This window comes from Podarcis cretensis, assembly GCF_951804945.1.
Source record: "Podarcis cretensis genome assembly, chromosome: 3".
Taxonomy (NCBI): Eukaryota; Metazoa; Chordata; class Lepidosauria; order Squamata; family Lacertidae; genus Podarcis; species Podarcis cretensis.
In genome coordinates, this window is record NC_137172.1 from 48,918,530 (window position 1) to 48,945,291 (window position 26,762).

The window sequence follows — 26,762 nt, forward strand, 5'->3', positions numbered from 1 at the left end:
TCCTTCATTGGAAGTTTCTAAGCATATGTTGGATGACCATCTGTCAGGAAGTCTTTAGCTGTGTTTCCTGCATTGCAGGGGGCTAGACTAGATGACCCTTGGGATCCCTTCCAGCTCTACAATTCTGCGATTCTGTGAGTCAGACCACAGAGACAAAAATTTCTAGATCAAGGTATGCGGGCTGTAACCAACTACCAAAGCTGCTGAACAACTTTAATAATAATAATAATAATAATAATAATAATAATAATAATTTGATACCCCGCCCCTCTGGCTGGGTTTTCCATCACTCTGGGTGGCTTCCAACAAAATATTAAAAATACAATAAAACATCAAACCTTAAAAACTTTCCTATGCCATCTTCACCTGCGGAAAATCAATAGCTGTTCCACTGTTTTGTTTTGTTTTTTTAAAAAGTCAGATCTTCCAAGATGTGTTGTGGGGAGAGAGGAGACAAGGAAAAGGGAGAAGAATCACAACATCATGAAGCTAACCCATCAAAAACTGGATGAACAAAGCCTTGCTCATTCATAGTCAATGCCCGGTCTGGAAGAAGTCTGAGAAATTGTTCTGCTAGAAAGATGAGCAGGTGTGCTTAATTGTTGAGTGGGGGGGCAGGAGGGGGCCAGTATTTGTCTTTTTAGTTGTTTAATAACTTTAGCATAAGTCTGGAAGAAAACACTGTCCAGGAATGGGAAAAGACTGCGTTCTGTGGAAAGGAATTTGATGAAGAAAATCTCAAGCAGAGGTTCCCCCTGCAGCCTCAGCAGATCTCTGGAGGAAAGCGCTTGAAAACTCTTCCTGGATGCCCCATCTCAGGGTTTAACAAGGGAATTCAAAATCCTGTTAGTTTCATTCCTAATTATGTTACAACAGCGCAGCGTGGAAGAAAATCTCGCTATTGGCAATTTGCTGTGGTAAGCTGAAAACTGAGTTGCCCAGAATTGCCACATTTAAACTGTAATGTGCAGCTTCAGAAAACACTGCTCCTGCCTCCGCTCCTCACCCCACAGCTGCCAAATTCTACAGAGCGCCTCATTTCATTCAAACCCCTTTACAACAAATCTGTATCATTTTTATTTAAGAAATGAAAGGTCAGACTTTAGCTGCATCTTTGAAACCTGAGATTAACACTGTTTTCTCATTTTTAAGTGAGCAGCAGTAATAGGGAAGGGGTGCTGATTTGGACTGAGGCTGCAGCATGGGGAGAGTTAACCCTTTATGTTGTGATATTTTCCTACTGGAAACCCCCCCCCCCCCCCCGCCATTTGCAACTTTGGAGACAAACAGGTGGATGAGATGATTGGGTAGAAGCATAAGTCCTCCTCTTCCCTCTACGTCATGATCCCGTTCAAAATGAGGAGCCATGTAGGCAATAGCCATTGGGGTGGGGGGAATAAGAAAAACTTAGAAATCATAGTTTCAAATACATGGTTAAAGTGAAATCTATTCTGATCCTAACAGCCCATTGAGACATTCACAACCAGTAGAAATTAAAGAACCTTTTAATGAGGGTGAAAGAGGAGAGCGCAAAATATCGTCTGGAGCTCAACATCAAAAAAACTACGATCATGGCCACTGGTCCCATCACCTCCTGGCAAATAGAAGGGGAAGAAATGGAGACAGTGAGAGATTTTACTTTCTTGGGCTCCATGATCACTGCAGATGGTGACAGCAGTCACAAAATTAAAAGACGCCTGCTTCTTGGGAGAAAAGCAATGACAAACCTAGACAGTATCTTAAAAAGCAGAGATATCACCTTGCTAATAAAGGTCCATATAGTTAAAGCTATGGTTTTCCCAGTAGTGATGTATGGAAGTGAGAGCTGGACCATAAAGAAGGCTGATCTCCAAAGAATTGATGTTTTTGAATTATGGTGCTGGAGGAGACTCTTGAGAGTCCCATGGACTGCAAGAAGATCAAACCTATCCATTCTTAAGGAAATCAGCCCTGAGCGCTCACTGGAAGGACAGATTCTGAAGCTGAGGCTCCAATACTTTGGCCACCTCATGAGAAGAGAAGACTCCATGGAAGAGACCCTGATGTTGGGAAAGATGGAGGGCACAAGGAGAAGGGGACGACAGAGGACGAGATGGTTGGACAGTGTTCTCGAAGCTACCAGCATGAGTTTGAGCAAACTGCGGGAGGCAGTGGAAGACAGAAGTGCTTGGTGTGCTCTGGTCCATGGGGTCACAAAGAGTCAGACACAACTAAACGACTAAACAACAACAACATCTTTCATGCATCTAACTCCTCACTTCTGCTTTAATGTCAGAAGTGTTGATGTCACTGGAATGAAGCCCTCTTACTCTAATTTGCCCAACATAAAAATGGGAATGAAGCAACTTGGCCAAAACAATCCAGCAAGGAAGTGTCATTTAAGCCCAGTTTCCCTACATCCAAGTCCATCACACTGAATCCTGTGTGGGATTGATACTGATGCAGCACAGAAACCGTTGCAAACCTACAGCAATGCTAGAAGCTGGAACTGGGATTGAAAGTCTCCTGTTGGCAGCATTTGTCAGCCTGATGTTTACAAAACTCCAGGTGTTTCGCTTGTTGGGAATGAGGGAGTCTTAAACATCTGGAGGGCACCGGGTTGGCAAAAGCTGCAGATGTGTGCCGGGAGAGAATAGCTGCTTCCTCTCATTAGGAAATAATTTTTAAGGTGTCATCTTTTTTAGGGGGGGAAAGTGAAAGCAAATAAAGGGTCAGAGGGAGTAAGTGAGCAGCTGGCAGAAGGACAGGGGAGTGTGACGGGAGCATCAGGCAGTGAGTAGATGAAAAGGAAGACGAGGGCAATGGCAGGTGCGCTTAACAGCCGGAGGTTCAGATGCCTGCATTACAGTAAGTCGCATTCTCTTCATATGTCACACATTTGGTATTGTTATGAGCAGCAGGGAAGCTGCTTCAAAAGAACTTCTCCCCCCCCTTCCCTCCACCCACTTTGCTTGCCACTTTATTTCTCTTCCTCCCTACAGACGACAAAGGTCACAGTCAGAGAGTTCTGCCTTTGCTAATAAGTTTCTGAAATGCAGTTCACTTCCCAACCTGACTTCCCCGCACAGACATCTGCAAAGGACAGAACTATTAGCTTGTCTACAGATGGGATTTGGAGAAATGGCTGTGATGTCAGAGGCAGACCAGCTCTGATATTCAATGGATTGATCGAGGTGCAGTAGATTCAAGGGCAAGCTGACATATCCTCCAGTCCTTGACAGGTTTCTAAGCGGGAAAGGAAAAGTAGAAGAGGTTGTAAGAGAAGCCTGGGTACATCCTCTGGATGTTGCAGGATGGCTGTTTGCTGCTTTCGGCAGGCTGCCATTCATTACTAGCTACAGGCTATAGCACCAGGAGGCCAGTGCTGCAAATATAGCTTTATTAAAAATGCACCACCATAAATGACAGGCTATGAATAAATGCTTGTCACCTGGGAAATGTGCCATGGAATAATAAGCTGAATGTTTGTGCATTAGTTTTGTTTGGAGGTAGTGGTTCAGACTCTCTTCTAGCGCTCATCTGGGCAGAGATGGCGTCAGAACTTGGCATCCTTAGGCAGTTATCCTGGTCCAGGCAGAGCTCGCTGCTGAAGTCTCTTCTTGTGTACACTGTGTACACCACCTTGAGCTCCTTGAAGGAAAGGTATACATGCAATAAATAAAAATTTTCAGATAGTGGGATGGTGATTTCCTACTGGATGTGGGGGGGGGGCAACTTAGAATAGAAAATAAAGGAAGTGTGGGAATGAACACAAATACACTGAAGCTGACAAAACAGAGAATCCTGCAGAACCCAAATATAGTAGTGCTTGTGGATGCTAATTACATTTGTCTCTAACACATCTGTTCAAGAGCTATGTTGTGGAGGCATTGTGATAATTAGGAAGTTTACATAGAAATCAAACCAAAGTGTCAATGAGAATGAATTGTGTGTATAAGTGTCTCCCGCTCACCACCCTATAGCCTAAACTGCAGGAGCTATGACAACAATATAGCTCCTTTAAACACAGAAGCTTAGATCTGTAAAGCTCGAACTAGTGGAGCATTTAAAAAGAGCAAAGACACTTAGATGGCAATCCTCTGCCCATTTACCTGGGAATAATCTTAATGAACTGAGCCTCATGGGATGCAGTGGTGCTTAGTCCTGAGTAGGAGTTGGGGAGAAATTCGATTCAGTTTGCCTTTAAAGGCAATTGTATTAAATTTGCACTTTCTAAAACAATAGGATTGGTGTTGATCCTAGTTGGCGCTGACCCATGACAGGGCCTTTTCAGTGGTGGCTCATGCACTGGCTGGCCTAGTGAAGAGCAAATCTGTTAAAGTGACAAAAAGGAGTTGATGGGCCATCTAAGGAATCCTGCGGCCTGAGGAGAAAGATGTTGCCAAGGTGTTGGGTGGGGTGGGTGTGTTTGAAGTGATAGGAAAGGAAAATCTCAAGCAAGGGTTTCTGGGAGGAATGGGAAGAAGGAAGACTGTGATCCATCTTGAGCAGACTGGCTGGGAAAGATGCTTTGAACTCCATGGCTGCACTGCTATAGGGGACAAGCCCATCTTGAAATGACCATGCTGTAAGATCTGGACTTGCTCCACACAGAGTGAAGGTGTAAATAGGTGAATAAACCATATTTCTTAAAGCTACAACAGTCTCTGCCATGTCTCAATTCTCCAAAGGACCACAGATCCTAGGTATGTGCCTGGAACCTCATGGACTCTTGCAACAGCTCAGCAGAGAGAGGGGGAGGCACCCAACTTTTGTAACAATATATTTCACAAAGAAATTATTATCTTCTTCCTGACCACCAGACAGATCCTCACATTTACTCTTTGTGGTGCTTTCTGTGCATTCACTTGAATTCCCACTGCTCCAAACCACACTTTCATCCAGTACATTTGTTGTTGTTTTCTTCAGGACGGCACATCAAACCTGGAGTTGATGCAGCCTGCAAATCACTTGTGGCGAAACCTGATCAACTCCACTGGAGCTGCCGGAGCTGCCTGGCCGGCGTGGAGGCTGTGCTGCTCCCCGTATCAATGGATCAGTGATAATACCGATCGACAGAGATGCCTGAGCTTCGAGCCAAGTTGCTGTGTTTTAAAGGCTTGGGGGCTTACTGCCATCTGTAGAAAATCTGCCCATATAGGTATTATATTGCCGTAGGTCCTTCCCCTGCCTGACTTCCTTCCGCGGTTACCAGGCAGGCTCTGCTCTTCCATCAATTGTTGCTGTTTTGTACAACAGCAGTTGAAAAGCAGTGATACCCGCAGGGCACAGCCCCATCAGGCTTCTCCCTTAGAATCCCCCTGTGTTCCAGCCAGCCCTGTTTGAACCTCCTCAGGCAACACAGCTTCAAACAGCTTCCCTCGAGAAATCAGCGCTGCCGTTTAATAGCAGGCCCTGTTCCGACTCCCTCTTTCTTTGGAGTGTTTATTTCTACAGCCGAGTGGCACTGCTGCCCGTCGACAACAATAGGCTGTAATGGGTATCCTGAGAGCTATTGAACTAGATGGCGTTTCAGGATGGAATGACAATAACCACTTGAGGATGACTACAAATGGTCTCATTATGCATTTGCACATGGCTTTGAACCCTGGAATCAGTGTGCAGGATTCTGCGGCAACGCGAATGCTTCCGGACTTTCCTTCTGGGAAATGCAGGAGTAATTTTTTTCTGAGGGCAGCCTCCAAGCAATGTCCTCATTTTGTGGAATAAAGCTCTGCTTGCTGCTACCATGGCTCCCTGAGAATGCGTGTGCCACCTGCGGTCTTTATTTCATCAAATTTGTACACTACTTGACTGAAAGAAAGGAAAAATAAAAGTGGTTTACAAAAAGAATTAATAACATCATGAGTAAAAACAGTTCAGAACAGCTATTTAAAACATACCAAAAAAGAATGACAATTAATGAGAAGCTAAAAACAGATGAAAATGCATGTCAACATTTCACCTATCTGAATAGGCTGACTTAAATGAAAATGCTTTTTAGAGCACCTGCCTGATGTCAATAGGCAGGGAGTTCCGAAGTTTGGGTGCTGCCGCATTAAAAGATCCATTTCTTTCAAATGCAGAACAAGTTTTTTTGTGGCACTTCTAAGAGTGCCAGTTCTATGGATTAAAGCGGCCAAGTGGGTTAAGGCGATCTCACAGGTCCCCAAGTTGTTAAGGGCTTTATATACTAATAGTAAGTAACACCTTGAACTTGGCCTGGTAGCAAATCAGCAACCAGCGCAGATCTCTGAGCAGAGGTGTTACATGCTGACAGTGTCTCAGTCCTGCTGGCAATAATGTCGCAACATTCTGTGCTAACTGCAGCCTTTGGATCAAGCACGGCAGAAGCCCCACACAGAGGACACTGCACTAATTCCGTCTTGAAGTAACCAGTGCATGAGTTACTGTGGCAAGGCTCTGAGTATGCTTGTTTGTTTGTTTGTTTAACTTATTATTATATATTTATTTACCACCCTGCCTTTTTCCCTGACGGGACTCAAGCAGGCGTACATAGGAAAATGAGAAGCACTGAAAACAATAATTATAAAGCAATTAAATGTTGTTAGAAGTAATCCTCTATACGTATATAAAAGTAAAGTTATACAAATAATTACAATAAAACATCATGGCAGCAGCCCTTTTGGTCCAAGCAGTCAGCCCCCAAAAGCGCCTTTCCTCGGGGATCAAGGCCTTGTGTCTCTGATCCCTAAAGCCCACACTCCTGTACCACCGAGGCCCCTTCCATGCCCATCTGCGCACCATATGGGAGCATACCGGGGGCAGCTAAAAAAGAAACAGAGCAGACTTGAGTTTGCCTGGAAACTTTCAGCTTTATTGTTTCTTCAGGCTGTTCTCCATTTTACCTTTCCATCTCTTGTCAACTCAAATAAATCCCTTATGTCTGAAGCCCTTGGAAAGTGGGGGGGGGGCTTTGGGGGGGTAAGGCAAGAAATGTACTGAAACTGTGGTTGTTTAAAAACATTCAGCTACCATTAGTCAGTCATGTACACAGAGTAATAATCTTGCTAAGATAAACTGCTGTCAGCATCATTGTGCTGTTTCACAAATTGCTCTCACCGTTTTCCCAAGAAGCCTGACTAAAAATAGCCAGTGACAGTGATAAACGAGGCTGAGTGGAAATGCTGTTACCAGCGTGGCTCCCCTCGTGCTAGGAATCGCTACCAGGAATTCAAAATACTGTACAACTTTACGAAATGCTTGCAAAAGTCATCCCGAGAAAGGATATTAGCAGAGAAGGCTGTGCCATTTGTCTTTGCTAGGGGATAACCAGTTCTTTTTTTCTGAGGGGATGCAGGGGTACGCATACCCCTAAGCATTTTGCGAATCTAAGCTTGGCCTCATTGAGGGGCAGTATTTCAATATGAGCAGGAAAATAAGAGTACGCCTAAAAAAAATTTTTTTTTAAGAAAAAAAAAGCACTGGGGATAACCAACATTAAAAAGGCCCTCAGCACACTCTTTATAACCAAAATGAAACACCAGTGCCTTGGCCATGTTCTCCCGCTGCGGATTAGGGGGTTTCTCCTCCAAGAACAGTCTCCAGCCTCCATATGCATCACATTCATTCGCTCCTTCTGGACAACAATATACACAAATGCAAAAAGAAGTATCCAGTGACTTCTTTTGTTGAGATTAAGATTCTAGGTAGAATGAACCACAACCATTTCATTGTGCTGCTCCTCTAGAGAATCCAGTGATTCACCCAGCAATTCAAGGGGTTTCATTTCACAACCTCTCACATGGTGATGGATGAACCTCTCAGTTTCTCATTTTCCCCCATTTAAGTTCATTCACATTTCCCATCAGTCTGTGATTCTTAAAAATAATAATCAATCTTTATGAAAATTCATCAGCTGGGAGAGATCCCACCTGACCTTCTGAGCTTAGGTGGGCTAATCAGGGTGGGACTTTGGTCTTTCAAATTGCAGTGGCACCCTGTGCAAAGACAAAATTGGGAGACTGTCAGGCTTCAGGGAACCGGATCCCCCTCCCTCACAGCAGGCTGCCAGAAATGGAAAAAAAACAAGAAGCTCTTACTAAGGTATTTTATTCAATATTCAGAGAGAGACGTAGGATGTCACCTCTTGGATAATGGTGTTGCTCCGAGTAAAGTCCCCACCCCTCCGTCTCTCCTGTTATACATCATCCCTGCATCGGCTGATCTGTGCTTTCTGCCTCTGAGCTTTCTGTTCTCCTACTCTCAATGCCTGCCGGGTCCTGGGAAGGGGGGTCTGGAATGCTTTCCAAAGACACTAAGTCTGTCAGCTGTCTCTCCCCTGGTGCTGCTTCTTCCTCCTGCTCCTCTCCCAATATTTCCCAGCTTTCCCCCCCTCCCTGCAGCCTCTGAACTATGACCTTCTGCAAACCACTGATCTAAATCTATACTGTCTCCCTCTTCTCTGGGAAGTGCAGGAGAAGGGGGGGCGATCTCCACCATTCCTCCTCCGATGCCCAGTCCCTGACAGTGACCCTCCTTATCTCTCACCTTCCACTCTTCTCAGGTTGCTATATCATAGTTGCCATGCCCTGTGGCACCCATTAGGCTCAGTGCCCAGTGTGGCAGAACAGGTTACACTGCCCTAAATCCGCCTCTGGACCAATGGTCTTTCTATGCAGGAGTGGGGAGCCACATCAATATTTGCTATTTATTTACTAAATTTCTAGAATAGCTTCCAGACAGCAGTGTCACCGTCACAAGGGGACAGCAGAGGCAGCATGAGTGCATGAGTGGAGCCCATCTGACACTCCCAAAGGTGCATTTGCATGACCCTGACTCCATTGCTGTCTCATCCCTCCCTTCCTGGCAAGTAGCAGCAGCAGCGGTGGTCGTGCCAGGAGACTTTTGCTCTATCTCTGCCCCACTGAGCAAGCTGCTCCTGTGTCTTAGTAGAAGTCAGCTTCCTTTGTGCCTGTGACTTTTATGCCTATTAGTAAGGGCACATCTAATTAGCTGCAGACTAAACGGCCCTAGAGATGAAATCAGCAAAATTGCTGCACAGATAAAGCAGACTATTGTGCCTTTAAGGTCTGGACACTGATGGATTCCCCAACCTAACTCCCAATTTTGTTTCTCTATCAAAAACAAAACCCCTGGGTACTATTCCAGGAAGCTTATTTACTCTTCCTGATTTGATCTGAGAGTTTCTTTATAATAAAGGTAAATCTAAAGAAAATAGTTTCCGGCAGGAAACCTACTTTCTTTCTCCTCCTCCTCCTCCTCCTCCTCTTGGCCTGTGTTTCCCATCACAGCCTACTGAATTTCAGCAGAGGCAAAAAAAAGAAGAAGATTAAGATCACCCCATTCATATTCCATTCTTCTTAAATAGTTTTGTTGCAGTAGAAAGCCAGAATCCTCTATTCTCTTGTTCAGTGTGTTTAGCCCTCCTGCCTCACAGCCCCCCCCCCCTTTGGGGCTCGATCACTGATTTCACTTTTAGGTAAAGTCTCTTGACGTAAGTTTTTTTAACTGCTTTTTTTTTTACTATATCTATTTTTAATACATGTATTTTTAAATAGAATAACATATTTTGAAAATGAGGGTGAGGGGATTTGGTACATTTAGCCTGGAGATGGGAAGGCTTGGGGTGGGGAGACATGAAAATGCTCTTCAAATACCTGAAAGGCCATCACACGGAAGAGGGCCTGATCTGCACTATACATTTAAAGCAACTTCCTATCACAGTCATAGCTTCCCCCAAAGAATCCTGGGAAGTGTAGTTTGTAAAGGGTGCTGAGAGTGGCTAGAAGACCCTTGTTTTCCCTCAGGGAGTTACATTTCCTAGAGTTGCCTGGGAAGAGGAACCATCCTGAATAGGGGTCTCCTAAGAACTACTAGCAATTTTACCGAACTAGTTTACTGATTGTGGGCTCATTCGTTGTACAGTGGTACCTCGGGTTACATACACTTCAGGTTATATATGCTTCAGGTTACAGACTCTGCTAACCCAGAAATAGTACCTTGGGTTAAGAACTTTGCTTCAGGATGAGAACAAAAATAGTGCTCCAGCAGCGCAGCAGCAGGAGCAGGCCCCATTAGCTAAAGTGGTGCCTCAGGTTAAGAACAGTTTCAGGTTAAGAACGGACCTCCGGAATGAATTAAGTACTTAACCCGAGGTACCACTGTATCCTGCCTACACATTTTTTGCATACTTTTTTTCTTGAATTTAAATGCAAAATTCAGAGAAGTGGACATTTCTAAGGATCATGACATTTCAGTTTGCATATAGAAAAAATGAACTGATTGAATGTTTTCTCCCTTCCCTGGGGCTTGCTTCTAATTGTAAGTTAGAAGCAAGCCCCAAGTCAAGGCAAAAGTCAGGACAAGACAACAACGTCTGAATGCATGGAGTGTGAAATGTCAAAGGAAAAACACCTTTTTTTTAGTGAACCAACCAGCTTGCTACCATGGCCAAGGGTGTTATAACAGGCAAAAGTCAGATTGTATTTGGAGGCTTGACACATTCAGCAGGCCAGCCAAGCTGCCAAGCTAAACTGTCATTTCTACTGCTTATCTAAGATCAGCTGCAGAGATCTGATGGAGGGGTGTAGTCTTAAAGTAAGGAAGCCAATGGAATGAATGTGAAATGGAGTGTAAGCCTCACTGGGTACTTATGACACACAGACCTGTGTGCAAAGATGTAATTTTAAATATAATCCCTTATTTCCCCCACCCCCTGTCTTATTTCTATTTCAGGAAATTTCATACATTTAGCTCCAGCTTAAGGTGCGGTTGGAAGATAACAAAATTATAATGCAGCATGGCCTGGACTAACAGGATGAAGCAGCAAATGGAGGTACAGAACCCAACATTGCTTCAAATACACTTCCTCTTCTCAACAAAGAACAGTTTTAATAGCTTCCCATTAAAGCACTAAGAAACCCAGCAACCAAAAGAAATTTAAAATAGTGTTTGTGTAACATCTATATGAAATTTAAAATAGTGTTTGTGTATCATCAGCATCTTAAAAAGTAAAAATCATCTTGACAACAAAGGTCCGAATAGTAAAAAACTATGGTTTTCCCAGTAGTGATGTATGGAAGTGAGAGCTGGACTATAAAGAAGGCTGATCGCCGAAGAATTGATGCTTTTGAAATATGGTGTTGGAGGAGACTCTTGAGAGTCCCATGGACTGCAAGAAGATCAAACCTATCCATTCTTAAGGAAATCAGCCCTGAGTGTTCACTGGAAAGACAGATCGTGAAGCTGAGGCTCCAATACTTTGGCCACCTCATGAGAAGACAAGACTCCCTGGAAAAGACCCTGATGTTGGGGAAGATGGAGGGCACAAGGAGAAGGGGACGACAGAGGACGAGATGGTTGGATAGTGTTCTCTAAGCTACCAGCATGAGTTTGACCAAACTGCGGGAGGCAGTGGAAGACAGAAGTGCCTGGCGTGCTCTGGTCCATGGGGTCACGAAGAGTCGGACACGACTAAACGACTAAACAGCAACATCATCTATATCTATCTATCTATTTATCTATCTATCACCTATCATCTATGTATGTCAGGCCTAGGCTATTAAAAGTATTAACATATTTAATAAAGCTCAGTTACATTGACAAACTCAGTTACATTGTCCTTCAATAAAAGGACATCTTGAATTGGAATCTCTTTGTGCAAAGCACTCTCCTTTCCTAGGACCCAAGGGAGGTGCAAGAGAAGACATGCCCCTCTTCTCTTTGGCCACCAAACCCTTGTTGTGTGGAGGGCCTTCCAAAATGTTCTCTTTGAAGACTTCTTGCAACTCTTTATGAGAATGAATGACAGAAATAATGGATCTGGCAGTATACCACTGCCCTGCACTTCTTTGGGAGCGATGTCCTTATCCAAACCTACCTTCCAGTTGCCAATTCGATGTTAATTTCCATGCACCGGGACCAAAGGTTGAAGGAACAGGTGCAGCGGCCAGCTCCTTCCCTGTTATCATCCTGCTGCCATTGATGCTCCCTGTAATCACTTCATTGTGAAGTTGCATTTTCTGTAAAGCCAAACAATGAATAATGGATGCAAAACTAAGTGGCATTGCGAGTTCATTAGTATGCATATTGTTTGGAATTTGTTTCAGTGGGTGCTCCAAAGCCCCTCTCTCCTCTTTTGTGTTCCTGGCTGCCTTTGCTTCAGGCTCTGCTAATGTTCATTCTCTATTCATTGATTCGTGTCTGAAGTTTTACCTGCATTGTAGGTTATTGTTGTTGTTTGTCAAGGTCTGGCTTAATTTCCTATAGAGAACATTTTCTTTTGCCTCTTGGGGGTGTTTCTCCCCCTTTTCTTAATATCCTCTTGGAGCGCATTAAAGCTATCCCGCTGGTGCCATATAATTTGTTTTTCCAGAAAGAAGAAAAAGAAAGAGCTTACCATGTAGGGCTGAAAACTATTTTTTTTTTGCTTTCATTTTGTATTTTCAAATAATTCTGCTGGCATCTAGAATATAACACCCTTTTCATTTAGTGCCATGCCTACCTGTGAATTTGCCTAGCCCATAACCATGTGTACACACACACACACACACACACACCTTGCGGGTTCTCTCCCAGTCCCTTAGGTACCACTGAGTTTGACATGAATAGTTGAAGTTCAGGGTTTTATTCCTTTTGGAAGAAGAGGAGGAAGTTATCTTTCATGGCCAGCCATATCTGCTTATGTGGTATGCATATTTAATTTGCCTGCATCACCTTCCTCAGAAGAAAAGCTATTATTCTCCAGCAGATTTATAGAAGACAAAACATTTCTAATACTGGCCCTATTTTTATCTCTTATAATGTCTGTCTTCAATGCGCGCACACACACACCTTACTGGTAAAAAGTGTATCATTAGACCTTGCCTCTGGCCATCATTACCGGGGAACAGATAAAATGGGATGGATGTTACAGAAAGTACAGCTGACTACAACTTTTTTTCTCCTCCGCGTGCCCTGCTTCCCCCAACCCCAGCACTCTTCCGCTACAGATTACCCTTAGCTGTCATTGAGCTACTAATTGCAAAGGGCTTCTATTATCTGTATTTCAGTCATAACATCAATCTTTTGCAGCTTGCCTTCCATAGAAAGTGGCAGCTCAAGAAGAGCATGGTGTACCAGCCTCTCACATGTCTACATTTTTAGAGCCCTTGCTAATTCACTGTATTTGGAGATAGATTGTTGTGGTAGCTGTGGTTATTTTAGTTCATTATACAGGATGGAGTTTTTCTTTCTGAGTTCATGGAGGATGATCCACGTCATGTTGGGAGGGGGGATGTGTGGTTCCTGCTTCAGGCAGAGATGGGCTAAATACATAAGCTACAATTCAATCATCCAGTGGGTTAGGGGGGTCTGAAGGTCAACTTGATGCCCAAGACCGGATTGCTGTGCATACCTGTACACACAAATCTTAGACTGCAGCCATGTTGTTTACAAGGACAGCTGGGCAAATGTGTCAATTCCAATTTCTTTCAATTCCTCATTTTCCCAGTCTTAAATTTGGTTCTCCATATTTTCACACTGGTTTGTGATTTATTTATTTATTGAAGTTCAGTGCAAATTTCTCCTTATATACACATTTTTGTATACATTTTTTCCTAGCGTACTCATTTTTGAAAAGCAATTTCACCTGACATAATGCATTTTTTAAATGTTATTTTGACTAATCTATGCATTCACAGGCACACTTTACCCTAGTGGATGCATTTATTTTTTTACAGATTCCTTGGCTAGAAAACTCCATTGCAAAATTCAGATTTCAAAGGATGGCTGTGTTTCAGATCGCATATTAAGTAAATTCACCTTTAAATGCAAACTGGATTGACTGCCTCTCCCATCCCTAGTTACAAATCAATCAGCCAGGTATCCAGAAGTCAACATGCCCAGAGTCTGGTTGCCATCTACATCTGCATGCACAGATCCTGGACTCCAGCTACCTGCCACTGGATGAACCCCAACTGTTCCCCAGGAACTTCCTATGTATACCAAGAGGTGTTCTGCTGCCCATTTAACAGGGAACGTTACCACTCCGAGGCCCTTAAAGCATCTATAGAAGTGCCTGGGGAGGCAGGCAAAAGTAGCATACTGGTTTAAAACAAAGTTGAATTGAAAACTAAATAGAGCACAGATATGGGCTACAGTGACCCAGTCCACCTTTGGCTGCGTCTTAACCTGACAAGCGAGGCTGCAGATTATCTAGATGAAAATGTGTGTGATCCACCCACAGTTCTACAGTTGCACACCCTCTAATTGTTCATTTTGGGCACCTTCTTGTTAGGACCAGAGCCTATTTGAGCTCTGCATGTTCATTAGGACAGCCCAGCCGAATAATGTGAAAATGCTTCTTCTGAACTGTGCCTAATACTGTCGTAAACACTGCCAAGCTGTTCTAAGTGATTTTCCAGTTAAGTTACTCCCTTCCCTTCCCCAGTAACAAACATACACACATGCACAAGCACCAAATTATCCCTCAGCCTCTCAATCTGTTTGATTGTTTTCTTTGTTCGGGGGAAGCATTTAAGAAAATAAATGTCGACATTGAGCTCCTGCTGCAATTAAAGTGCTGGAACTTGGCTCCTGCGAGCTCCGCTCTATTATGAAGCCTTGTCCATTGATTCTTAAATTGTACACTAATGAACCCATCAATTCATCACAGCATTTCTATTACCCGACTGTTGTTGTGGGATCCAGCGCAGCTGTGTCTGGAGGGATCGGGAGAGTCTGTTGCTGCTGGTCCTACCAGTGAAGCCATCAATGTCTCCATATTGTTCAGAATCATGACTCTGGGGCATAATATGCACCTTGCTCCCCTATAATACTTTTCACTGCATTTGGGGATCGGATTGGGGGGGGGCAGAGATCTCCTTCATTGGCTCATCGTGGTCAAAACCAGGGGTCCTATTTATTAAAAATGATTAAATTCTATAGAAATTTTTACTTTTAATTCATGTGTATTATTCAAGGCATCTTACAATACTTAAAGCTGCAATATCAAAATAAAACAGCAATATTGAATTGAACATAGCAGAGGCAGGTGTAGCAAATGAAATGTAGCCTTCAGATAAGTTATTATCATTCTAGCAAGGCAAAAGCATGGTGGAATTAAGTTTAAAGTGTTCAGTAGGCAACCAGTGTGGGGGCCACCTAAGTTTAATGGTTCTATAGTATTGGTGCTGCCACTAAAAAGGCCCTATCTCTTATCTCAGTCAACTATACTTCCACTGTAGGTAGGACAAAGAATCACTTGATTTTATGAGTAGATAGCCTTGAACCAACCTAGAAAGATAAAAATGATTAGTGTTTTACTTTAAAGCTGTAGATGTGCAAAACACACCTAAGGCTAACTGCCACTAGACTTACTATTTATTATTCATAAGATAAGATAAGACCCCCCCAAGGGACACGGGTGGCGCTGTGGGTTAAACCACAGAGCCTAGGACTTGCCAATCAGAAGGTCGTGGTTTGAATCCCCACAACGGGGTGAGCTCCCGTTGCTTGGTCCCTGCTTCTGCCAACCTAGCAATTTGAAAGCACGTCAAAGTGCAAGTAGATAAATATGTACCGCTCCGGCGGGAATGTAAACGGCGTTTCTGTGTGCTGCTCTGGTTCACCAGTTATGCTTGCCACGTGACCCGGAAGCTGTACGCCGGCTCCCTCGGCCAATACAACGAGATGAATGCCGCAACCCCAGAGTCGGCCATGACTGGACCTAATGGTCAGGGGTCCCTTTACCTTCAAGACCCCCGCAAAGCTGCAATCTCCTCTACAATTTGTAGGGCTTTCTTCTGGTTTTTTAAAAATGGTTAGAATCAGTGCTTTAAAAAAAATGTTTAGGGGTACTTCCATTTTGACTCAAGAAAATCACCATTTTATAGTTCAAATCGGGAAAAATAAATACTGCCCCTCAATGAGGCTAAACTTTCATCAGTAAAATACCACACATCCACATTCCACACTCCTTCACACATTAAACGCTCGCTTCCATCTTAGACTTAGGGGACACCGTGATAGTAAATAAAGCCACCATTGGGGGGTAGCAACAGAACTGACGATTCACCATGCTAGAGAAGAAACTAAACATTTTTTAAAAAATTAGTTTCTTCTCCCAATAGATTCACAAAAAGTTTAGGGGTATGCGTACCCCTGCGTCTCTCCAGAAAAAACGCACTGATTAGAATCATTATGTTTATTGGGGTGTATATAAAAAATCAGGCCTGACTGAACACTTAAAGGATCTGAAAGGACTTTGTGTTTCCCATGAAACTAAGAGCACTGCTCAGGCATTCCTATTAAGGAGGAAGCCCCTTGTTCCAGGAAAATATTGTGCAACTTCCCATTGCTGATATCACTGAACCTGCCTTGGTCCCTGATCAGTTGCTTTCGTAACTCATGACGCTGTTTCCTTACAGTGAGGGTGAAAGGACTTAAGTGGAACCACAGAAGAAAAAGGCTGTCATTGGCAGCAGCTTCTCTGGATATTTTAAGCAGTTTTAATAGCACAGGAGATTAAAGAATATATGATGCTCTCTTACGCTGTGTCATAACGTTGGTCCATCAAGTCCAGGGCTTATCTGCTGTGACTGGCAGTGGTCTTTGGAGTCTCAGGCAGATGTTTTTCCTCTAGCTCTGATATTTGGGGTCCTTTTAGCAGGGTATACACGGCATGCAGGTTACCACAAAGCTATGATACAAATAACAAATATTTCCTACCTCCATCACTTCCCATGGTTCCCATGGTTCACGTCGGCTATCAATTTCAAGTATCATGATGGATATGCTGGGCAACCTGACTCTACTATCCAAGATTTTATTAAGCAATAAGGCAGATAGTCCAAAATGTAATGTAAAAGGTAAAGGTAAAGGGACCCCTGACCATTAGGTCCAGTCATGACCGACTCTGGGGTTGCGGCGCTCATCTCGCTTTATTGGCCAAGGGAGCCGGCATACAGCTTCCAGGTCATGTGGCCAGCATGACTAAGCCGCTTCTGGTGAACCAGAGCAGCGCACGGAAATGCTGTTTACCTTCCCGCTAGAGCGGTACCTATTTATCTACTTGCACTTTGACGTGCTTTCAAACTGCTAGGTTGGCAGGAGCAGGGACCGAGCAACGGAAGCTCACCCCGTCGCGGGGATTCGAACCACCGACCTTGTGATCAGCAAGTCCTAGGCTCTGTGGTTGTAGTCTAGTGTAAAAGCAGCTGGCATTTTTACCTTCTGTGAAAGAGCGTGGTATCTAGATGCTGCTGGGTTTCAATTTGCAACAGTCCAAGTCAGCATTTATTTTTTAAATTTCTACACCACCCTTCACTGGAAGATCACAGGGTAGTTCACAACATCGAAACACAAAATGGGAACACAAAACACATGCTAAAACTAAACCAAATACAATCTAATAACCCCCTCCCCCAAACACATTTAAAAAGCCATAGAATGTTGAATTGTCATGGGTGATAGGGTACATCACCTTGACTAACGTTTCATCTCGGGTAGGAGAAGGCAGCCTGATTGCCCCTCTAGGCTCTGGACAAACAATGATTAAAAACTGTGAAAATGAAATATGTATTTTGGAACACACATATGCACTTATTTGATTTCATTTATGAAGCACTTCCAATAAGATAATCTCAAAGAGGTGTTTCACAGTAAAACAAAAAACACACATCAACAATTAAAAACAATTCCATATGTAAACACAATTCCATATGTAGAAGTCATTCAGTATATACAAACAGTCAGAAACAATGCTGTATATTAAAATGATGTTTTATGTAAAAACATAGAAGGATACAGCTCAATATCTAAATGCTTTATGCGAATTTTGCTCCTTAAAAATAAGTGTGTTACCAAGGTGATTGGAAGAATACCGTTTTAACTCTGTGTGAGGCAGTTCCTTCTGTTTAATGGCTGTAGGCTGGAAGTTTTGTGACTGGTAGTTTACGTAAAAAAAAAAAAAGGGAAGAATATCAGTCGAGAGGTGATTTAGAGGTTATGATATGCCTGGCCCAAGACTGAATGACCTTGTTGTAACCTTTATCATTCTGTGAGTCTTTAAACTGCTGTGATGTGTATAAAATGACACCTTAGCTTAATAGCAGTTTTCTGTGGATGACAGCACACCCTTCCCCCCATCTGTCACACAATGCACTTGTTCACTGGCTGCAGGAATAGCGTAACATGGCACAGTGTCTGGTTGCTTAATCAGGGATGTTTCCTTTGGATTGAGTAACTGACTGAATAGACACCCAGTGGGGTGGAAAGTCAGCTACTTTGGGCAATAGGATCTTGCATTATTACTATGTGAGACTCACACAGTGAACAATTATTGCAGGGAGGGGGTGATGTGTAGGAGAACATCATGTTAAAGAGGAATTCAAGAGCTGTTAGTATCTTTGATCCCCACGTCCACTCTCATTTTCTCAAGCATGCCAAAAAGCCTCCTCCTAACTCAAAAGGTTTACACTGCTTACTACTCAGAAGGTTTACTACTGTTCCTTTGCTGCTGTTGCATCCTCCCCAGGCTACAACATGATCAACCCCAATCATCAATGCAATAGGAAGCAGACACAATTTCATCCATACCTTGGCACACAACACAAAATTTGGTACCAGCAGTAATGGGGCTGATGTTGCATTTAGCACATCTGCATATAATGCATAAGACTTTAACTCTGTGCTGAATTGCTGCAGCCAGTGATTTCAATCTGCATGCATTGACAGTCATCCTGTCATAAACATGGGCTGGGAGTGTGCCATCACATGTGCCCAGATTACCCCCCCCCCAGTGTTTTAAAAAATGGGGGATCAAGGGAAGCAGACAGAGAGAGATGCAGGCAGAACAAAAAGGCTGGAATGGATCTCCAGCTTCTGCATTAAAAAAAAAAACTCCTTGTGAAAATTTATCAACATTTTTGTACAAATTTCTCCTAGTATACACTTTTGCTTAATGTACACATTTTTGCAAAGCAATGTTTCCTGATATAATGCATTTGTGTGTGTTATTTTAAATTGAACTGGATCATGTTTCTCCCCCATCTCTACCACTAAGCTACACAATTTAAACCTAAAAGCAGTGCATGGATCAGAAGGAGGAGAAGGAATAAGAAGTCACTTAGAATGCTACTACATCCTACAAAAACAATTTTCTACCCCTTTGGCCAGTGAGTTATCATAACAGTTTCTGCCACAATTAGATTATTTTGTACATATATACATTTGCAGTCACAACATGGAGTAGATCCATATGTTCCCCAATGACAGGAATGGGTTGATCCTTGATCATCAGAAATTCAGCCCAGGATTTGGCAAATTTGATAAACCTATAGACTTACGCTGAACTGTTCATAAGCTTGGGATTTGCATGATTTTGTTAAGGCCAAAATCCTTAATACAATGAATGCCTAGCTTAATCCCTCCTATCCAAACCTCAGTGGCGTACCAGCTGATTTTCTTGGTAAAAGTGCACATTTGCTTGTTTTAAAAAAGAATACTAAAGATTTAATTTTATAATGTGACCAAAAAAATTGCTACTGAATACAGCCTCTGTTCCAGTAGGAGCTCAAGCTAGTACAAGTCAATCAAAAGGACTTACTGAATGCTGTTCAAGGACAGACTGAAAATTAAGTCACGTTTCCATTATTTGAGGTGCATCAAGCTGTGAAAATTGACAGAGAAAGGAGAGATTATATGCTGAACACTGGGAAAAAAGATTTTCTTACTACAACATTGTTATCCATATGGTAATTGAGTATCCACGCGTAAGCAAATAAAAGATTTCTGAATTAAAAGTCCCTGCTGAACTTTTATGTCCATTGAAAAGGCTTAAATTCTTTGCTGAAAATGAAGGAGTTTAGAAAAGCAATGGCTGGAGGTGAAAATATGCCTGAGGGAGTAACCTTAGATAGATAAAGCTGGCTGTTTTTCTTCATACTATACTTATTTTTTATTGGAAATTTATAAAGAAAGAAGAAGAAGAAAATGACACAGCACAAAAGGGGGAGGAAAAAAACAAAATTAAAACTGATAGATCTTTAAATATAAAAGTGAGAACCTCAAATTAAAGAAGGAGAGAGGAAATTGTATTGGCTAAATACCTTAAACTAGGAGTTTAAGGAGTTCATGTTTTGTACTAGTGAACCTCCCCAGTTTAAGAAAGAAATTCTGAGCCTCCTTGCGACTGATTTGTGCTTCACCAAAGCAGCTGGTCTGATAATGTTCACTCTTGCTTTAAAGGCTGGGGAGGGGGCAGGAATGGGAAAAAGAGAGGAGAAGCAACGTAGGCTTTGAGGAGCCAGGGAGAAGGACACAATAACAAGAAGTCAAAAATAGAAAATAGATTGGCTAGTCCAGTGCTAGAGTTTTACATGCAGAAGATCCCAGTTTCAGTCCCCAACAGCTCCAAGTAGGACTGGAAATGTCCCCTTAACCAGCATCATAGGACACACAAACTGAAGTCAAACCCAAGAGCCCTCTGACAGGTAACATCTCCAAGTGACCAGGGCTGCCAACAAGATGGGTCATTTCATTCTAGAAGATTCTCCAAGTCCTTATTTCCAGGGACAGTCCCAGATTTACAGAATTCATCTCGCTTTTTTATTTTATCTGCTTTTCCTTAGAATGTCCCTATTTTGATTGGAGAAATATTGGAGGGGTAAGCAACTGTACAGCCTTTAGAAGACATCTGAAGTCAGCCCTGCATAGATAAATTTTTAAGTGTTTAAAACGACCTCAGCCCAGTATACTTGAAAGAGCGTCTCCAGCCCCATCATTCAGCCCGGCCACTGAGGTCCTCTTCCGAGGATCTTCTGCTGGTTTCCTCACTGTGAGAAGTGAGGTTATAGGGAACCAGGCAGAAGGCCTTCTCAGTAGTGGCAGGTCCAATAGCCTTTTGTGGAGCACAGCATCCTCTCTGCTCTCTGTGGAAAGCTATCCCCATGTTCCAGTTATCCATTATTGCTCCATTTTTGCTGCTGTTATATTTCCATTAGCAGCTTCTGTTGTGAGTTTGCTCCACCTTCCTCCCAACACGCTATAAACTGTCTCAAAACAGGCTGGAAGGGTGCCATGAATCAGCTGAAGACAAAACATCAAGGTGAACTGGAAACCAATGAGGAAGAGGCCTTGCACAATGACAGACAAAGTGGAGCCACCCAGCTATCCAAGGCATGCGAAGTTCTACAGTGTGCAACTTTTGCCACTCATCGGTGCAGTCACTCATCAGTGCTGTTCCCATGGACTGTAAACGTTGAGTTGGTGACAGACGGCAAAAGCAGAGGAGCCACAGTTAGTCACGCGCTAAGACAGGCAAAACATGTTTGCATAGGGTGCAGATCCCTTTTGCCCAAGGAGCATGTTTGCACCTGCACTCTGAGTCATCAACACCACCACTGTCATCTGCCACAGGAGCTTGGTCAATATGCATGGGAGATTTTATTAATGCCTTTTGCTGTCATTTGGGCACCATGCAGCAATAATCGGACCAGGTTCCTACTGCATTCATTCATTCATTCATTCATTCATTCATTCAAGATCCTCTTGGTTCACAAAAAAAAGTGCATTCTCTCCCACCCACCCGCCAAAAAATCATAAAGTCTTTTTTACATTTGATGTGAGACATCATACAGAGTAAGGTGTGCGGGGGAAAGGAGGAGAGAGAGAAGGGGCAAAGGGGATTGTGGTGGTAATATTTAGTATGTTTGTGGGGTGTAATGCCAGTGTCACTTGTGTAGGTTCTCTATTTGTTTATTTTGCATGAATCCATCAGTATTTATAACTACTAGTTTTTGGCACCATCCCAGAGTGAAAACTTCCACTGTTGCTTTATTAATTAGATACACACAGTGCTTTTTTCTGGGGGTACGCAGGGGTACACATACCCCTAAGCATTTTGTGAATCTAAGCTTTGCCAACAAAGGTCCCTAGAGTTAAAGCCATGGTGATGTATGGAAGTGAGAGCTGGACCATAAAGAAGGCTGATCGCCGAAGAATTGATGCTTTTGAATTATGGTGCTGGAGGAGACTCTTGAGAGTCCCATGGACTGCAAGAAGGAACTCAGCCCTGAGTGCTCACTGGAAGGACAGATCGTGAAGCTGAGGCTCCAATACTTTGGCCACCTCATGAGAAGACAAGACTCCCTGGAAAAGACTCTGATGTTGGGAAAGATGGAGGGCACAAGAAGAAGGGGACAACAGAGGACGAGATAGTTGGATAGTGTTCTTGATGTTACCAGCATGAGTTTGAACAAACTGCGGGAGGCCGTGGAAGACAGGAGTGCCTGACGTGCTCTGGTCCATGGAGTCACAAAGAGTCGGACACGACTAAACAACTAAACAACAACAACAAGCTTGGCCTCATTGAGGGGCAGTATTTCAATATGAGTGGGAAAATGAGAGGACCCCTAAAGATTTGGTTTTTTTAGAAAAAAAGCACTGGAAACACAAAAGTTAACCAGGAACATTGACACAGAAACAATACCCTTCACGGGAAAAATGATTTTTGTTGCTGCTCCTCAAAGTCATCATGAGCCGGTGAATGCACTTGGAATGAAGAGATGTAGGTTCAAATCCTTGTTCCACTGTAAACCTCTGACAGCCTAATTTACCACACAGTATGTATACAAAAAGGGACGCGGGTGGCGCTGTGGGTAAAACCTCAGTGCCTAGGACTTGCTGATCGTAAGGTCGGCGGTTCGAATCCCTGCGGCGGGGTGAGCTCCCGTCGTTCGGTCCCAGCTCCTGCCCACTTAGCAGTTCGAAAGCACCCCTAAGTGCAAGTAGATAAATAGGTACTGCTTTATAGTGGGAAGGTAAACGGCGTTTCCGTGTGCGGCACTGGTGCTGGCTCGCCAGATGCAGCTTCATCACGCTGGCCACGTGACCCGGAAGTGTCTTCGGACGGCGCCAGATCCCAGCCTCTTGAGCGAGATGAGCGCGCAACCCTAGAGTCAGTCACAACTGGCCCATATGGGCAGGGGTACCTTTACCTTTACCTTTATGTATACAACACAGGAGATAATGGGGTCACCCTGTGTGTGTGTGTGTCCATGCCCTTGCCTAGTGTCATAGCCAATCCTGCATTATTGACCAGATTGCTTGAAGGATCACCTTATCCTACATATATACCCACTTTACCAATTCGTTCTGCAGAATTGGCAATGTTACAGGTGCCGCATAATACTTCCTGACATCAGGCAGGTTCACTCTCCTTATCAGCACCTCCCTTAAAAACAAACAAACCCAAAAACGTTTTGTTTGGGCAAGCTTCTCTAGAAACATAGAAGTTGATGTGTTTTAATCTCTTTTCAGCCTGCTGTGATTTTAATTATCTTTTAGATGTTTTCAATTATTTGTCTTTAACTATTTCTGTTGGTAATCTTAATACTTCTTGTAAGCAGCTTAGAGATTTTTAAGCAGTAAATACATTTTGCTAAAATAAATAAATAAACAAACAAGTAAGTAAGTAAGTAAGTAAGTAAGTAAGTACGTCAGTTTCTGGGTGCTTCAAAGCCTCACTATGCTAGATATCTAAGAGGGCTTGCATCCATGGCTCTACAGTTTTGCGCCGATTTTACACCGTGTGCAGCTTGCTCTCCCCAGGTCACCCTTCTTCTTATAACAGTTTCCTTGCTGCAGTATACTAAGGTTTCTGGAAAAGCAGGTGCCGAGAAATTGCATCCGTCATCGTACATTATTGGAGAAACAACAGACTCCAGTTTATGGAAATAATCAGGTAGAAATATAACCCAGGAGAGCATTCGCATGTACCTTCTGTTCACTAGCACTCCTTCTTTTCTGGTCTCCGTGTTACCTGACACCCAGCATCCTTGAGCACTTCGGCATGTTCACCAGATGGTGCCAGGCACAGATAACATTCCATCACAAAGCACGGAGGAGGCTGCTTTGTGCTGAGGTGTTAGCTGCACGCAGCCTCAGGTGACAAGACATCCAGAAGTGCACCGAAAATGCCTGGTGTGAATTAACCTTCCGGGTTGGGGGTGGGGAGGCAGGCAATAAGCAGATTTGGCATATGCAAATTGACTTCTAGTTCTGATACAACCCATCTGCAGATGAATCAATAAGCAGGTCAGGCAGGTGCTATTCCTCACATGTCACATCCATTCTCATAATCACAATCTGTCAGGCAAGGAACTTGACACTCCTCTGTTTGTTTTTGAATTGCTCGAGTGCTATATTACATGCAAAGTCTGGGTGCAAATTCAGGCACGCTTTGCTCCATGGCCAGTGCACAACATATGGTTGTGTTGCTCAACCTTATTTGCTTTTATAAACACCCTTTTGTGTGCGAATCTGTGTCCCCATGTCGAAAGAAGGGAGACATTTGACTATTATACAGTTGTCACAGCGGGACTGCGCATTCCTCTCCTCAGCCTGCAAAATAAATTATTACTTTTTGCAGCTGAAATGCTTAGCAGGTTATTGATTCATAATATACAGTGAGATGAAGCCTTCCTTATGTGCTCAGAACTTCAAGCACATGCAGAGAGCCGTTCTAAACAAAATGTAACAATAATGGGACACAACAGATGCCTCTGACTTTAAACTACACCACACGGCTGTAGTAAGTCCCAGCCTCCCCCAAGCTCCAGAAATAAATCCCAGCCTCTCCCAAGTGATTCTTTGAACTAAACAAATGGCCAGAAAAATCTGGCACCGTGTCAGCTTCTCTTCTGCTTTTCTCCTGGCCCACCATCGTAGTTTCTGCTGAGGCTGGAAATGCACAGGAGTGCTTCAGCGATGTGCAAGGCTACCCAGCTTTCGTTTCTTACCAGTGCCTTCACGCCCTGTTAAAAGGAGGAGAATTAAATGAGGTTTGTAAAGATGAGTACTGGACATGATTCACTTAACATGGAACACATGAACGACCTTTAAAGCCCAAAGCAGACTAGGACCACAATGTATTTTATGGGCCGTATCTCATATGCACCTAGACATTCACTCAGGTAATTTTGGGAGACTTACTATATCTCACCCCCCCACCACACACACACAGTTGCCTTTGTTTTCAAAAATCTGTGAACATGCCAAATAACATAAAATATTGGCATATGCTAACTAGGGAGTTCAATAGCTTTATTTATATGCAGGATTTGATGAATCTGGGGCTTTGGGACCATCCAGTGGAAACCAGTGGCATTGTGATATGGGTCCAAATTGCCCCAAAGGACCAGGTCTTCCCAGAGGGCCTAATGCACACTAGCATGGTGGGTTGGTGTCAGGCCTCTGAACTCCAGATAGCAGTCTTGCTGCAACTTACTGGGATGGGGAAGCTGTGGAGCAGGGTAAGGCCCCACAGCTCAGTTCACTGGCTGGCCAGGTGGGACTCGCTAGCTCTGAGAGGAGGGGTGTGATTTCTCAGCTGGAGTAGGCTTGGAACAGGTGAGGGTCACATGTCTCATCAAGCCCAGCTGCTGCAATTAGCATGCAAAGGACAAAAGGGATGCAAAGCTGATGGGCTCAACTGCCCATGTTTGTGGACCTGTGCTTGGATGTTTCTGGACTTATATGGGACTGTGTGTTGGGTTTGATTCTGGACTGTTTCCTGGCTGCTGACCTGGCTTACTTGAACTCACCTTGCACTGTATTTCCTGACCTTTGGGTTGACGACTGGTCTTTGGACTTGAGGTACCGACTTGCTGCAAGGTAGGCCAGGGGTTCAGGACACCCATCAGAGAGAGTGAAATGGTCAGACAAATTGGCTGATTTGGGTTGTCATGAAAATGGATCTAATTGTTACTTATTTAATTTATTGTTGTGATTTTTTTACCTCCAGAGAGGGTGGGGTGAGATCTTGTGGGTTTTTGTGACTCAAGCACCAAGAAAACTTGACTGGTCTTGGTCATTAAGAAGGGGCATCATTTGCTACTCCACCTCAGGTCACTCCATTGATTTAAAAATAACTAGTTCAGACAAAGTCAATATATTCAGGGTTATACCCTTTTCAGTTCTCTTGGTTTTGTAGTTAACCTTCCAAATGACCTCCATTTACAATCATTAGTAAAGGAAAATCAGACTCTGCCAATCAGTTTGCTCGATACGTATTTGGAAAATAGAGGCTGCCTTCCTTGACACATTGGCTGCATGTTAATTCCAATTTATTGCCATTGAAGTTACACACAGGTAGCGGTATGCAGGAATTCATTCTTCGTGGGCAATGTATATATTATGAGAGAGGCATGAAAGCTGCATTTGCTGTGGAACTGAAGGAGTGAAATTGGATATTCTAGTGCTCTGATATCAGTAATAAACACATCCTATTCCTCACTATACAGCCTAAGCAATTACACACTCCAATGTCACCCACATATTTAAGTGTATCCAATATTGGGTGGGGGGCACATACCAGGAGAACTGATTTTTTCAGCATGTGAAATGGTTTAAATGATATGATGAAGAAGCCAGTTTTCATATTTTATTATCAAAAATAGCATGGAAATACCATTTTCCATGCATGGTACATCAGGCAGCCTGTAAGGAAATGCAAGTATTTTAAAATTATTTATCTAAAGGCAGAGTGTCAAGGATTCAGTTCAATGAATTTGGGGATAACTGCTGGCCAGTTGAAGCAATAGAAATTCATTTATTGTAACTGATCCTTTATTATTAAGGTGAAATTGAAAAAGAATGGCTAGGGGAGAAAGACAATTAACTGTTGCGAACACCATTAAAAGTTTTGGGCTTTCTTCAGATGACTAAAATGAAAGGATGCAAAGCTTTGTTACAAATATATTTCACTCCACAGCTAGCTTTTCATCTGGGCAATCACTGCTGTAGTCATTTCAGTCAGA

At 43.2% G+C, this 26,762-nt stretch overlaps 1 long non-coding RNA gene across 1 annotated transcript; it reads left to right on the forward strand.

Moving 5' to 3' along the window:
• The first annotated feature begins 405 nt into the window (after nt 1–405).
• Nucleotides 406–19,925, forward strand: LOC307213732. The gene is made up of 4 exons (XR_013837652.1): nt 406–589; nt 10,699–10,798; nt 13,683–13,754; nt 19,513–19,925. It is a non-coding gene; the product is annotated as an uncharacterized lncRNA (long non-coding RNA).
• Nucleotides 19,926–26,762: the final 6,837 nt, after the last annotated feature.